Here is a 15,505-nt window from a genome sequence, read left to right as displayed (position 1 = left end):
GAGACAGAACCCCTCCTCCATTCGATTACATTGAAGAAGCCAGTGTGTGCAAGCCATCCATAATACTGTCTTCAGAAAGAGTCAAAACTTGTGGTGTCAATTCCAGCCAGCTGTGCAATTCAGTTGTCCCAAGAGAACTTGAGCCTGGCCCTCATAAGTAAGATACAAATACTTCATTTCACAGAAGGTGATTTGGCCACAAAAAATAAATCCACACTCCAGAAAGACATGGAATCATGGAAGTAGATATTTTAAGTCCTTTTTTTTCCTGGCAAAAACATTCTTCATTAAAAGCAGGATCTTCAAATCCAGTTAGGAAGCAGCCACCATTCCCAAAGATTATTTGCAAGAATTACTCTTAGAGGATGAGGTATAAATATAAATGCTGAGTCCCCAAGCAAAAATCTCAGAAGCCTCTGTTAATTGAACTAACAGATGGGCTATGGAGATAGTCTCTTGTTAAGGTGGTAACTTGGGCAAGAATGGTACCCTTAAAGGAAACATCAGGATATAGAAAGTTTATTAAAATATCACGGCAGAAGGTTTCAAGTCACATTTAGAGGAAGGTATAGAAGAAAGTCTCCTCAAAGTTGCAGCAAGCCAGTGGATGTAAGTTTCCATCCTGCTTCCTGCAGAAACAACATCTGCTCTTACATTCAACACCGGCCACCTCTGATATTTATTGCATTTGCTGAATGCTGAAAGGATCTGAAATGTGAAACCTCTTGATCTGTCAGTAGTCTTGGATTTCTGTGAAAAGATGAGCTACATAATAGCACAAATTGGAGAAATTTCATTTATCTTCAAGACATAAATCTCCATCACAGTCGAATTCCCTTTCAATATACAACTGTAGAAGTTATAAAAAAAATAGCCAACCTTTGTCTTGTAACTTCCCCTTAATTTTCATTCTCCTCTACATGCATAGCTCCATTTCCTTCAAAAAGATGCATTCCAGGTCATTCAGTCTTGACTTTAACCCATTCACTTCTCCAAAGCAAATTTACCCTAAATGAGTGAAAGTCAAAACATGCGTTTGTTTGGCCTCATTAAGCTCACAGTATCCTTGTGAAAGTAGGAAATTTGGTTCATTTGCCTACCTGTGAATGAAGGATAACTTGCTTGTATTTCAGTGAAATTTATATTTTATTTTTATCCAATGCTCAGGTTTCTTGGTTCTCATCAAAAAGTAAGGCTGGTTACTCAACAGAGCCCAGAAAATAATAGCAAATTTTAGTTGACATCACATGAGTTGTGTATCTGGGGAGGATAAACGGTTAAAAACAAAAAAAAAAAAAGAAAACAGACTTGGGTTTCATAATATAAAGGTCTCTTTGAAAGAAGCAATAAATAAAAGAGGATGCCTAGAAGGTATGATAAACAAACAAAGTGGGTGAAAGGGTGGGAGACTCGATAAAGGTTCTGTGAAGATTTCACGTGATGTCAACACTGAGACAGTTACTTGGCACAGAAGACCAAAGGGTCCAATTGCCAGAGGTTAAAGTGACAGGTAATTAGGAGAGGTGGCATTCTTCTTCTTTCTTTTCTTTTTTCCCCCTCCTTGTTTCGTTTATTAAGTGCACCCTTTATTCATGATGCTGTCCCACTCACACAGCAGTGGAGAGACTGTTTTGAGAAAGTAATCCGAGTGAAGCTTAGTAAAAAAGCCAAACCTCTAAGTCATGAAGGAACTGGAGATTCTGGAGGAGGCAATGAAGAGAACCAGCTGATATCAATCTGCGATGTCCCATTTACCCTGGGAAATTCCTTCTGAGTTAATCCAGGTGCACATCCTCAGTTCCACAGAACTCCTGGCATCTCTTCTCAGTGTCATAATGAGTGGTTTACATCATCATCTTTCCCGCTAGATTCTGACCTCCTTCTTAGGGGAAGAAACTTCGGTCTTTCATCCCAGTCATTTTAGGGCTGAGCCCATAGTTGGTAGTCAATAAATATTTGATGAATGTATAAATAAATGAATGAATGAATACAGGCATAAATTTTCCTACCTCAAGCATGTCTGCCACAGACTGACTGCCTGAGAAGAATATATTCTGTGCAGAATTCTATTATTATTATCATGATTATTGACAATTTTCACTTGAAATATACTTTAAGGTGTTTTCATGCATTAGTAACCTGAAATTTGTATCCCTACTAAAACTATTCACATAATAAAATGTTATTTTCTTCACACAGCCACACACAAAACAAAACTGATTCCTTAGCCAACATTCTAGGCAAAATATTCTATTTTTGTGGAGGTCAGTACTTGCAGTGTGACATCTATTCCAGCAGCTGACTTTGCAAATACACATCCTCCCTCATTTGGGGAGGATGCTAGAGGTTAAGATATAGGTCTCTGTTTTTAGACACTTGATGTTCAGGACTTTGATAGATAATGAGAACTTTTAGTAATCAGAAATGTCCACAGCTACAAGCAGTGAGTTCCCTCTCCTTTAAGCTGTCCCATGGAGGATGAAAGTCAGCTTGGCGGCGCCTTGCAGAGGAACTAAGCATGACATTGGTATTCGGTTTAGATGTCCTTGCTTTTCTCTTCAACCTAAACTTATAAAATTTCATGATTTAACATGAGAAATAGAAGATTTTTTTCTAGCACTATTAGGTGGTTTGGGGTCTGCAGAGTAATTCACATGAGGGCAAAGGCTAAGACTGGGGTCTGGGCCTCTCTGAAGAGAAATTTCCTTACTGATCTTTCAGTAGTTTTCATGGATTTTAATACTCCAGCCAAATGAGCCACTCCTCTCTGCAGAAATCCTTAGGTTCCCCAGAAGTGATCCTTTTGTTCATAGCACAAGGCTCTTTAACTTGTCACTGAATCTCTCCTCGGCTCATCATGCTCCGGGCATTCTTGTAGATCACTTTTCCTTTAAGAAAGGTGGTTCAGACTTCCTATGCAAACCAATCATAGGATTTTAGGAGGCCGCCCAGGAAAATATTAGGCAGACTGATTAGAATGCTGGGATTCTGATCCTCAGGCCACTACGGACCTCACTGGTAATGGAAATGCAGCTTAATGTTCCTTTCAGCGCTGCCTAGGCGATATGAAATATCACCTGCTATCCCAGAGTCTGTGGTGCAGCCCATTGAACCACGCTCAAATGGGCCACTCTATATTAAGACTCTTCTCCTACTGCACAAGTCGAGAGCTAGAACACAGAGCCCTTTGCAGAGTCAGCCGAAGCTGAAGGAATGATTGGGTGACTCCAGTGGCCTAGGGAATGTAACAAAAACTCATGCTCATCAGTTGCTATTTTGTTACACCTTCGCCACAATGTACTCTATAATTTCAGTTTTCCTGATGGATTCTTGGGTGGGCAAATAGTGCTAAGCCTCCGAAGCATTGAGGTTGCCTTTCTTCATCACGGGGAAGCTTCCAGCCCTTGTAGCAGAGAAAGGGCAGGAGTCCATACAGTTGATGTGTATTGACAGCTTCACCCCCCTCCTGGCACAGATGGGAAATGATGTGCAGAGTGGAAGGCAGTCCAGGTCAAGGCAGATGTTCTATTGTATTGCTCCAGATACAGAAACAGGGCCAGGGCCAGAAGCTGCTTGTTCAGCCCCCACACTGTTAAAGGAAGGATCTGCAGGGCATATTTAGAGAAAGCAAAAATAAAATGAAAAACAAAGCCCTCTTTCCTCAAAAAAGAGCCATTCAGTAGTGCCATGGACAGGTTTGAGATGGAAGAAAAGAGGTACTAGATCTGTCTTGTCCATCAGCCCTGAGCAGTCCTGCCCTTTGAACCAGGCTAGGGAGGCCTTTGTCCCTTTTATTCTTAGAGGGCTGTGCTCTGGTATTTTGCTGGCTGTCTTTCTTCCCATGTAAGGGAGAGTCCTCCAGGCCAAGGGAATAGGTCCAATTGGAGCCTATGTTCCCTTCTGGAACCTGGAATTGTCTAACTGATGTGATGGCTAATACTGAGTGTCAATTTAATTGGATTGAAGGATGCAAAGTCTCCAAGCTTGGGCCCAGGGCCTGTGAGCATCTGTCCTCCCTGTCTGTCCTCCTGAGGGTCACTGTGCCACTGCTTTCATAAAACCTCTAGGCTCCAGGAGGGCAAAGGGAACCACGTTTACAGGGGCAGGGCATGGATAGAGCTTGCATGCTGGGCTGTCCACACACGTGAGCAGGATTCATGTTGCAGTGCCTGTGGAACCAGGGGTGGGAAGAGAAGAGGGGATGGACTTCAGGCCAGGGCCACTTCTCCCCCTGGTCTCCCACCAGCTTCTCTTCATGAGGCTTTGGCAAAGAAGGTGGCCAAATATATTTTATTGCATGTTTGTAAATTTGATTGATAATGTTAACATATTTAGACCTATAGTATATGGACCTCCATTCATACTCATGTTTTGGGCTCTGAAAATGTTAGAAGTGGGTCTGGTTCTGACCACACCCCCTTCCTCCTAACTGCTTCTGGAAGGGGAAGGGAAATAAGGACTTAGGGTGGTTTGACAGGTGGGAAGTGAGGGTTTTGGGGGGCTGAGTAGGAGGCACTGTGGAGCCACTAGAACCAAACAAAAAGTTTAGAGAAAGTAAAACTACCAGGAAGAAATCAAAATAGAGTATGTTTTCTCTCTGTGGTTCCCTATAAACTCCAAATGTTACAAGAGCTAAGGCAAGAGTGTCAGTTCTACACACACACACAAAGGAAGGATGCTGTCTCTTGGCTTGACTTGGTAGGTTCGGAACAACTATGATACTGTGACTAGGAAAGTGTGGTGAAGGTCACTGATCAGCATCTGCTTCAAACCCAAACTCTCTCACCATCTCGGAAGCAAACAGCAAGGTAAAAGGTTTGTCCAACAGCAGAGGGATTGAATAGAGAAGGAACTCATTAACCTGGTGTGATGGCTAATATTGAGTGTCAATTTGATTGGATTGAAGGATGCAAAGTATTGATCCTGGGTGTGTCTGTGAGGGTGTTGCCAAAGGAGATTAACATTTGAGTCAGTGGACTGAGAAAGGCAGACCCACCCTTAATCTGGGTGGGCACCATCTAATCAGCTGCCAGTGTCGCTAGAATATAAAGCAGCCAGAGAAACGTGAAAAAGTCAGACTGGCCTAGCCTCCCAGCTTACATCTATCTCCAGTGCTGGATGCTTCCTGCCCTCAAACATTGGACTTCAAGTTCTTCAGCTTTGGGACTTGGACTGGCTTCCTTGCTCCTCATCTTGCAGACAGCCTTTTATGGGACCTTGCGATTGTATGAGTTAATACTACTGAATAAACTCCCTTTTCTATTCAGGCACACTCCTAGTTTCTTAGAAGCATGGACAGTTGGTTGGTCCAAGTCTGTCTAGCTTGCCCAGGTGGAGATGGCTCATCTGGTGGGTATCCTTGCCATCCATCATTGCTCCATGTAATTCTCCCCCAAAGCTATGACATTCAGTTGAAGAAGGTTGAACTCGCTGTCTTAGTTTGCCTTCCCCCAAAAGCAGAACCCAAGACAAGGACGTGAGTGCTGGTGGTTTATTTGAGAGGTGAATCCAGGAAGCACAAACCAGGATGTAGGGAAAGAGAGACAGGGAAGACAGAAAAACCAACATCGTCTGCTGGTGTCTGCTCTACTCACTACACTTACTTACTCTCCCAGATTTCACCTTTGCTCACATCATTTCTCATGCCATGGAATGAGCCTAACCTTTCTGTCTCTCCTGAAGAATTCCACTTACATGAATGGTGGGCAAGGCTCAAAAAGCCTTGCCCTCCTATTTGTAAAATGATTTCAAACTGTCTACATAGTTCAATTAAAAGTTTATACTTCCTTCCAGGATTAGAGCACAGCTTCCAAATTTTCTTAAATGCCTGGGTAGCCATCAAACCTTCCCGTGATCGGTGATGCAGTAAGTACATGGGTTAGGGCAAAGGGGCTGGCAGCAAGACGAGGAAAAGCTCGCTATCCAACATAAATAACCTGTCATAAGACTGTGGAGAAAATTCCCATATGCACTTTGGGGCAGCCCAATCCTGAGCATATTAGACCTTCCCTGGCACCCCAGACAGTGAAGCTCTCCTCTCCCTCCAGCACTCTCCTTGGCCCCTATCTGAGGGCCCAGTATCCTCACTGTTCTCACACGAGTCTCATGTGGGCCAGAAAGGATAGATTTATGTGCCATCAGCACAATGCATGGCCAGTGAGTATCAAGTCCTCCTGACTCTCTGGCCCCGTGACCCTATTCTGATAACTGGGTCTTTTCCGTATGCCTCAGATCTGCCTACCATCTCCTGTTTCTATCTGCTGCAAATGAATCCAACTCCCCAGACAACTATTGAACATTCAATTACTGGCTCAAGTGGACAACTCGAATTACTGACTTTTCCTTTCTGCCTGACCCAGTGCAATGACCTCTATCCTATACTGAGTTTTGACAAGAAGTATTAGAGCTTCACATAAGTGCTATGAAGAGCATTGATCAATATCCTTTGCAAACCCACACTGTAAAAATGTATCAAGCCAAATGTTTTCTATGCAGAGGCGACTTGAAGAAGTCATTACTGTTTTGGTAGGATGTTGGGCTAATCAGAAAATGATGCTGCCTAATCGTGGTAATCACAGTACCAAGTCAGGAGTGAGTGGGAGACTAGATCATATTTATTTGGTGAGAAGAAGAGTGGCCAATCACCTACCTTACCCTTCCACAGGAGCCTCCATCTGTCAGTCAACAAGTCTTTTCAAAGAGCTTTCTATATACTATGCTAAGCTGAGGCACCAGCTTAGGAAACTTAAGTCAGGCATGAGAAGGAATTTTCTGACCATCATTAGGGGATTTAAATACTTGGGTGTATTCCTGAGGCAGCCTAGGTAGCCTCCCTGTTTTGCAGCTTTTATTAATGTGTTAGACTTTTAGGGAAAGCTAAATCAGTGATTTCCTAGCTGAATTTCAGAAAACCCTAGGGTGTCAGGGAACCCTAGACTTCTATAAAGTGTGCTTTAAGGGATTATACACATATTTGTTTAAGATTTCACTTTTTAATGAGAATTTACTTCTGACTGTTTAAAAAATGGTAAGAAAAAGTGGCACCTGTGCATTTAAATGTGTCTTATATAAAACTTGGATATGCTGGAACACCAAAGTTTGGATGCTGCTACAAGGTTAACTCATTTTTCTGCAGACTTGAAATCAGGCTTCTCCTGTAGCCTGTATTTAGCTAATTCCAGGGGCATCTGTTAAACGATGATGTTACAAATACCTGTGTGGACCATGACCCCCCAACTCCTACGCAATGAAGACAAGATACTGAGGCTTACATAAAACCTCAGATGTCATCCCTAACTTCCAATTAAACATTGCTGCCTGGTTGAACGAGCCTTATTACTTTAATTGGCTGGCTTTTTAATGAGTAAATGTGACAAAGCTGTACTTACAAAATAAATTCATATAAATATAACCATAATGCCAGTTTTTATTTATGCTATCTATTGATGTTTTATATAGATTTCCTGAGGAAAAAAATGAGTCATAGTTAAAATAACTTTGAGACCCATTCGTTTATTTTTTCCATTTTAAATTATTTATTTATTATTTATATTATTATTTATTTATACACTTTAAGTTCTAGGGTACATGTGCACAATGTGCGGCTCATTAATAAGGTATACATGTGCATGCTGGCCCGCTGACCCATCAACCCATCATTTACATTAGGTATTTTTCTCCCAGTGCTATCCCTCCCCTGCCCCCCACACATGACAGGCCATGGTGTGGTGATGTTCCCACCCTGTGACCAAGTGTTCTCATTGTTCATTCCCACTTATGAGTGAACATGCGGTGTTTGGTTTCCTGTCCTTGTGTAGTTTGCTGGAAATGATTGGTTTCCAGCTTCATCCATGTCCCTGCATGGATATCATCCTTTTTATGGCTGCATAGTATTCCATGGTGTATATGTGCCACATTTTCTTAATCCAGTCTATCACTGATGGACATTTGGGGTTGGCTCCAAGTCTTTGTACTGTGAGAGTGCCACAATAAACATCCATGCACATGTGTCTTTATAGTAGGGCATGATTTATAATGCTTTTGGCATATACCCAGTAATGGGGATTGTGGGCAAATGGTATTTCTAGCTCTAGATCCTTGAGGAACGGCCAGCACTGTCTTCCACAATGGCTTGAACTCGTTTCGGTCCCACCAACAGTGTTAAAGTGTTCTATTTTCTCACATCCTCTCAGCCACTGTTGTTGCCTGACTTTTTAATGATTGCCATTCTAACTGGTGTGAAGATGGGTATCTCATTGTGTTTTGATTTGCTTCTCTGATGCCAGTGATGAGAGCATTTTTTCATATGTCTGTTGGCTGCATAAATGTCTTCTTTTGAGAAGTGTCTATTCATATCCTTTCCCACCCTTTTGATGGGGTGTTTGATTTTTCTGTTTAAGTCTCTTGTGATTTCTGGATTTTAGCCCTTTGTCAAATAGGTAGATTGCAAATAGGTAGATTGCAAAATTTTCTCCCATTCTGTAGGTTGCCTGTTCACTCTGATGGCAGTTTCTTTTGCTGTGCAGAAGCTCTTTAGTTTAATTAGATCCCATCTGTCAATTTTGGCTTTTGTTGCCATTGCTTTTGGTATTTTAGTCATGAAGTTCTTGCCCACACCTACGTCCTGAATGGTATTGCCTAGGTTTTCTTTTACGTTTTTTTTTTGGTTTTAGGTCTAACATTTAAGTCTCTAATCCATCTTGAATTACTTTTTGTATAAGGTGTAAGGAAGGGATCCAGTTTCAGCTTTCTACAAATGGCTAGCCAGTTTTCCCAGCACCATTTATTAAATAGGGAATCCTTTCCCCATTTCTTGTTTTTGTCAGGTTTGTCAAAGATCAGATGGTTGTAGATGTGTGGTATTATTTCTGAGGCCTCTGGAGATCATTAGTTTAGATAAAGGTGGGTAATGACTTCAAAATTCCCTTCCAATCTGATTATCCAGTCACAACACTTGTTCTGACTATGTTGTAGCAATGATACTTTAATAGGAAGAATACTCATGGTGTTATGTTGTTGCTATATGAACAAAGCAGGTTCAAAGGAGCTATATACGACACACATATATATATATATTGCATATTCATACATATATATACTACATATGATTTATACTTAGAAAAGACTAAAAGTCAATACTCCAGTGCTACAAACTATACAAAAAGCCAATTAAAATTATTTTTAGAAGGCAAAAAACGTTGCATTTCTTCAGTGTAAATGGATGAGTGTGATTGGCATTATTTCCAAATGGACAAAGTAAATAAATGTGTGAGATGAGCCCAGAGTTTGCTAAGCCCACTCTGTATATCCCTTCATTCACTCCTAGGTGGTTTCTTGGCCAGGAGACACATACACTGAAGCAGTGAGGGGGCTGTACAGCTCACCAGTTAGTTGCACTGGCTCAGATAGATAGGCGGCTGGGCCCAAGTTCCTCTTATGTCCTTGAAAAGCTGTATATCCCTGGGCATACTTGACCTCTCTCAAATTTTCTGATTTACGAAAGAGGATGATCATATCTGCCCAGCAAGACTACCATAAAGAACATGAAATATGTTTAGAACCCTAAGACAATACCTAGCACATACTGAATGTCCAGTAAATGGCAGCTATTGTTTTTGCTAGGAAATGGCTCCTGCCACAGGGTGTTTCCAGTCTAGTGGGGAAGGCAGCAGACATCTGAAGATGAATTATACTACATCACAATTAGCAATGCAACTGAAGCAAAGACAGTGTGTTGGGAACTCAAGAGAGGCATGCTTAATGGAGTTAGAGCTAGAGGGTCTGAAACTCAGGCTTATTCTCCATGAAAGAAAAAGATTACTTCAGGCTCTGCCAAGATCTTTTCGGTCTCTGAAGCTACAGAGGAAACCCATGGAAGAGAGCAGAAGGCTTTGGAGGTGTGCCAGCCTTTTTGCGATAGGTTCAACCTGGTTACTCTGCAAAGGAGCCCTGTTTCAGAGGACCCTGCCCAACACATGGGTAATATGGCCAGTCAGAGCTCTTGTACACTCTGACAAAGTCGGGGCTTTGAGATGAGTGACAGCCATGGGCCCAGGCCTGCTTGCTTTAATTAGTTCCATTACATGACTTCAGTGCTGCAAGAGAACACAGAGTCCCTTCATCTTGTGTCACCTGCCAGGTAAGGGATATGTGTCTCCTGAGACTCTCAGAATAAAGTTCTCTCCACGCATGCACAAGTTGAGCTCCTCAGCCCACACCACATAACTGCTTTCAAACACTGAAAGCTATTTTTAGTTGAGATTCCCTTTTAGGGAACATGGAGTGGGGAAGAAATTTTGAGTAATTTGATGGAAAGGAAGCACCAGATTTTAAAGATTCAGCTGCAAATTAGCTCACAATGTTGTATACAAATCTCTAATCTAATGTAAGATTTGAGCTTTGGAAACTATGTTTGTTTTTGTTGTTTTAATGAAATGGAAAGCCAGATAAGAAAGATGAGGCTCCTAAACAAAGATGATTTTAGCTAGAGAGGAAGGAAGAAAAGCCAGGGTGGCAGAATCGCACAGTTGAACTAGGCATGCAGGAGGGAGAGGGAGCTGGGGATGAGGAGAGAGGCAAGCTGACTTAGGGGGGCCATGGAAGACTGTGGGCGAAAAGCACAAGGCAGAGTGTGAGCAGGAGGGAAGTGGGCTAGGAGGTGGAGATGCAGGGCAGGGGAGTACAAGCAATTAAAAAATGTGGCAGCTGCTAATGGGATTCCATGGCCCAAGTCTTTGACTACTCCTGACTTGAACCACATCTGATTTTAACGGCAGATGTGATGAGCAGTTCCTTTAACCAGTGAGGACTTCCTGTCTTAAGGCTCCTCAGCTCCTCTGCTTCAGAACTTTCTGCAAAACTGCAGAACCCCCTCAGCCAAGTATGGAGGAGTTAATGTGAGACTGGGAAGGAGGAGGTAAGTGGAGAGAGGAGGGGTGAGGGGTTGTTGGATAATGCTCCAGCCTTCAAACCTATGGGAGGCGGGGGGTATCATTATTCTAAATGCATTCTGAATAATTCCTCAAATTGTCCCCAGTCAGATTCCTCCCCAGTTGCTCAAAGTGCTAACCAGCTTAGTATTCATTCTTTAAGGACTCTCCATTCTTCCCTGTATCAATCTCTCGGCCCTTCATTCCACTTCTTGAGATCATCTCTGAAATCAACTACCTGTACCTAGGTCCTTGTCTCAAACAGACTCTGCTTTTAGGGGAACCTAAACTTCCAGTAATTTGATGGAAAGGAAGCACCAAGTTTTAAAGCTTCAGCTGCAAATTAGCTCACAATGTTGTGTACAAAGCTCTAATCTACTGTGAGATTTGAGCTTTGGAAGCCACTTTTGTTTTTGTTTTTGAAAGTAATGGCAAATCCACAATTAATTTTGCACCAACCTAATAAAAGAGGATTGAAGGAAATGAGTTGGTAGCAGCAGTATCTACAACAGAGAAAGGACAGATTAAATTATGCCCGTGGAAAGGTTCCATCATACACAATATTCATCATCGTAACACAGGGCCAAAAGGACTTTTAAGATACTGTCTAGTCTGTATTCTTATCTTTAGGCAGCTCCTTCGTCTCCCCAGACAGGACAGCTTTCTTAAGAGCTGCTATTTGAAAATTTCTCAATATCATTACAAACTCTATGAAGTTGATAATTATCATTAGTACTGATAATAAATTAGAACACTGCCACCATACACATAAAGTTATCACTGTTGACTTTATACAAACCAATCTGATCAATCTGACAGATAACCATGTGGGAGGTAAGGCTGGGTGTTCAGGGCTCAATATATTGAAATGACTGCCTCACTCCCTTCCCACCTCAATGAGGATTTCTGTTTCTCCCAGGTATTCAACAAGAACTAAAGTTTTCCCCATTTGCTGGTGCCGTATAAGCAAAACTATCTTGCTCATCATTGTTTAAGAACTATGTTTATTCAGTTTTGAAAATCTATTTTGTACACATAGATTTCTAAAAAATCGTTAGCTACCATTTAAAAACCTGAATATTATTTTAGCACTAAGATTGTCTTCTCTAGTTCCCTAGACATTCTCAGAGACATTGTTGACTGGTGAGTATACTTTTTTTGGGATAAGGATTCAGTTTGTTTCTCTATAAAACAACCGCCTATTTCTGTAGCAATGCCATTTTCTTGACAAACTCACCCTATGTGGATTAAACTCCTCTTTCAACATTGACATCAAATATGTAATTCCCACAATTATTCAAATGGCTAAAAATCATGAATGAATCTCCAGATAACATGTAAGATGAATGTGGACATTTTGAAATAGACTCCTGTTTAAATATCATTACCAGGAAAATTACTCTTCAACAGAAAGAAAACAGTTCTATTTTCATGGTACATGGGAAAAAATATAAGATTTAAAAGGGAAATTTGGAGCCATTATCTGGATGATTTCTGCTAGTGCCACAGAATAAAGAAAGCTATTAAAGATCTACAATGTAGGAAATGCATGTAGCTGGTTGTAATCGACACTGAACTTCCAGTAGGGTTTTGAAGAGGCACATCCTGGCAATGTGGGAGAGTGTTGGTAATTAAACAGTCATAAAAATCTCAGACTGGAATGCTGACAAGAAAGCATCCTGGCATTACCAGCACTAATAGTCTAATAGTGTCTAATAGTCAATCTGCAGTGCTCCTCTTCAGCTTAAATAATGTTTGCCAGAAATCTCAGTCAACACTTTCCCCCCGCTTCTTTTTGCATTATGCTGCAGGAATTATAGGAAGCCTGCTGTGATGGCAAGAGATTAGAAGGCAAGGATGTTCTCAGGGATAGTTTGGTTGGGAGGCAGAAGTAAGAGAAGCCAGAAAATGCACCTCAATAAAAACTCTTGCCTGCTGGCCAACACAGAAAAGAATAATATGGGATCTCTGACATGTGGGGTCAAAGGCTGCCTTGTCGTGTGATTTGTAGTTGTAATACATTAAAAAGCTGCCTCCAGCTTTGGGGGTGTGTGCCAGAACTGAGCTGAGGTGGTAACAACTCCATTTCTCTTCTGGGGTGTCCAAGGGTTATGTCTACAGAGAATAAGACCATTTGATGCAGACAAGAGGCAGGCAAGGACTGTGAGGAGCAGGCACGTTGGGGTCAGCCAGATGACAGTCCGTTTACCTGAGGGAACAGTGAGTAAATTATCTTATGTTTCTCTTCAGTTTCTTGTCTAAAGATAATAGCAAGAATAGTTACTACCTTGTAGGGTCGCGATGAGTATTAAATGGGATCACATTTGCACAGTGCTTCATACGGTGCCTGGCAATAGTAATACTCCATAAATGCTAGCCATTGCTTTCAGAGAAGAGGAAAACTACCACCAGGTGTTTTTTTTCATCATACGTAGACTATTGCAACAAGACCCAAGTTGAAATTGAGCCAAACTACTGTAGATAAGATTCATGAAAGAGCAGAAGTTTTTATCATTCCTGTGTAAAATCTACCATGTGCCCAGCACCAGGCTGTGTGGTTCCCTGTGAGAATTTTCAGTTCATTGATTGCTGAGCTAATAAATATGGAACACGTTCTGTGTGAGTTTGACTCCAAACCCTATGGTTTTTTTGCTATACCATATAGCTTCCTTCTAGATCAGAAGAATTCACGAAAGATTAGAACCCTGGCTTCCTAGGCGAGTCTTTCTGAGTGTAACTGTGGTATGGTATTACTATGCACATATTCCTTCTCCCACCCTTTCCCTCTTGCATGTTGCTTTTGTGAATTATTTTTTATTTTTCATTTATTTATTATTTTTTCTTTTTTTCTGAGATAGGGTTTTGCTCTGTCATCCAGGCTGGAGTGCAGTGGCATGATCTTGGCTTACTGCAACCTCCACCTCCCAGGCTCAAGTGATTCTTCCACCCCAGCCTTCTGAGTAGCTGGGACTACAGGGGTATATTTTTGGTATAGATGGGGTTTCACCATGTTGCCTGGGCTGGTTTTGAACTTCTGAGCTCAAGCCATCTGCCCACTTCAGCCTTCCAAAGTGCTGGGATTACAGGCATGAGCCACTGTGTCCGGCCATGAATTATTTTTTAAACAAAACAAAACATTTATTATTTTTTCTCCTTTTTCAACATTTGTTTTATATTCAGGGGGTACACAGGCAGGCTTGTTACCTGGGTATATTGTGTGATGCTGAGGTTTGGGATATAAATGATCCTGTCACCCAGGTACTGAGCATAGTACCCAACAGTTGGTTTCTCAACTCCCTCCCACGGCTAGTAGTCCGCATTGTCTATTGTTGCCGTCTTTATGTCCAAAAGCACCCAATATTTAGCTCCCGCTTATAAGTCTTATAAGTGAGAACATGCAGCATTTGGTTTTCTGTTCCTGCATTAATTCACTTAGGATAATGGCCTCCAGCTGCATCCACATTGCTGCAAAGGACATGATTTCATTCTTTTTTTACAACTGCATAGTATTCCATGATGTATATGTACCATATTTTTTTTATCCTGTCCACCATTCATGGGCACCTAGGTTGATTCCATGTCTTAGCTATTGAATAATGCTGCAATGAACATACGAGTGCATGTGCCTTTTTGGTAGAACATTTTGTTTTCTGTTGGATATATACCTAGTAGTGGGATTGCTGGGTCAAATGGTAGTTCTGTTTTAAGTTATTTAAGAAATCTCCAAACTACTTTTCACAGCACCTGAACTAATTTACATTCCCACAAACAGTGGATAAATGTTACCTTTTCTCCACAGCCTCTCCAGCATCTGTTGTTTACTGATCTTTTTTTTTCAAATGGGGTCTCACCCTGTCCCCAGGCTGGAGTGCACTGGTGCTATCTTGCCTCACTGCAACCTCTGCCTCCTGGGCTCAAGTGATCCTCCCACCTCAGCCTTACAAGTAGCTGGGACTTCAGACACGAGCCATTAAACCCGGCTATTTTTGTACTTTGTTTTAGAGACGTGGTTTCTACAGTCATGTTGCCCAGGTTGGTCTCTAACTCCTGGTCTCAAGTAATCCACCCACCTTGGTCTCTCAAAGTGCTGGGATTATAGACATGAGCCACCGCACCTGGCCTGACTTTTTAATAATAGCCATTCTGACTGATGTGAGATAGTATTTCACTGTGGTTTTCACAAAATATTTATTAACTGATCTCTATGTGCTGGACACTCTTTAAAGAAAATCTTATTTTCCAAGCAATGTACAGAATTGTTCAAATATGTTATTACTCTTTGTGAGAAAAAATAATGTATGAATATATACATGCTTGTATATGTCTAGATATCTCTGAAATCTTCTGGAAGAGACTGGGTGAATGGAAGTGAGGGTTGAGGGTGAGAGTTTTGGCACTTGTTGAATTCTCTATTCCATGTATGCATTGATTATTCAAAATTAACCTTAAAAATAATATTTCCCTGTGTAGCTCTAATTACAATTGCTATCAATTTTGATTAATAGCTCTATGCTGTGCCTACATGAATCCAAGTTTGTCTAAGAGCCCAAAATGAGAGTCCTGTTGCTTTCAGAGCG

At 41.4% G+C, this 15,505-nt stretch overlaps 1 long non-coding RNA gene across 1 annotated transcript; it reads left to right on the top strand.

Annotated features, from left to right (window-relative positions):
• The first annotated feature begins 9,910 nt into the window (after positions 1 to 9,910).
• Positions 9,911 to 13,226, top strand: LOC108512313 (uncharacterized). Its single transcript, XR_001880565.1, has 3 exons — positions 9,911 to 10,138; positions 10,776 to 10,915; positions 13,036 to 13,226. It is a non-coding gene; the product is annotated as an uncharacterized LOC108512313 (long non-coding RNA).
• The last annotated feature ends 2,279 nt before the right edge of the window (positions 13,227 to 15,505 follow it).

This window comes from Rhinopithecus bieti, unplaced genomic scaffold, assembly GCF_001698545.2.
Source record: "Rhinopithecus bieti isolate Rb0 unplaced genomic scaffold, ASM169854v2 scaffold_28066, whole genome shotgun sequence".
Lineage (NCBI taxonomy): Eukaryota > Metazoa > Chordata > Mammalia > Primates > Cercopithecidae > Rhinopithecus > Rhinopithecus bieti.
Note: the sequence above shows the minus strand (reverse complement) of the source record. Positions and strands in the feature narration are given on the sequence as shown.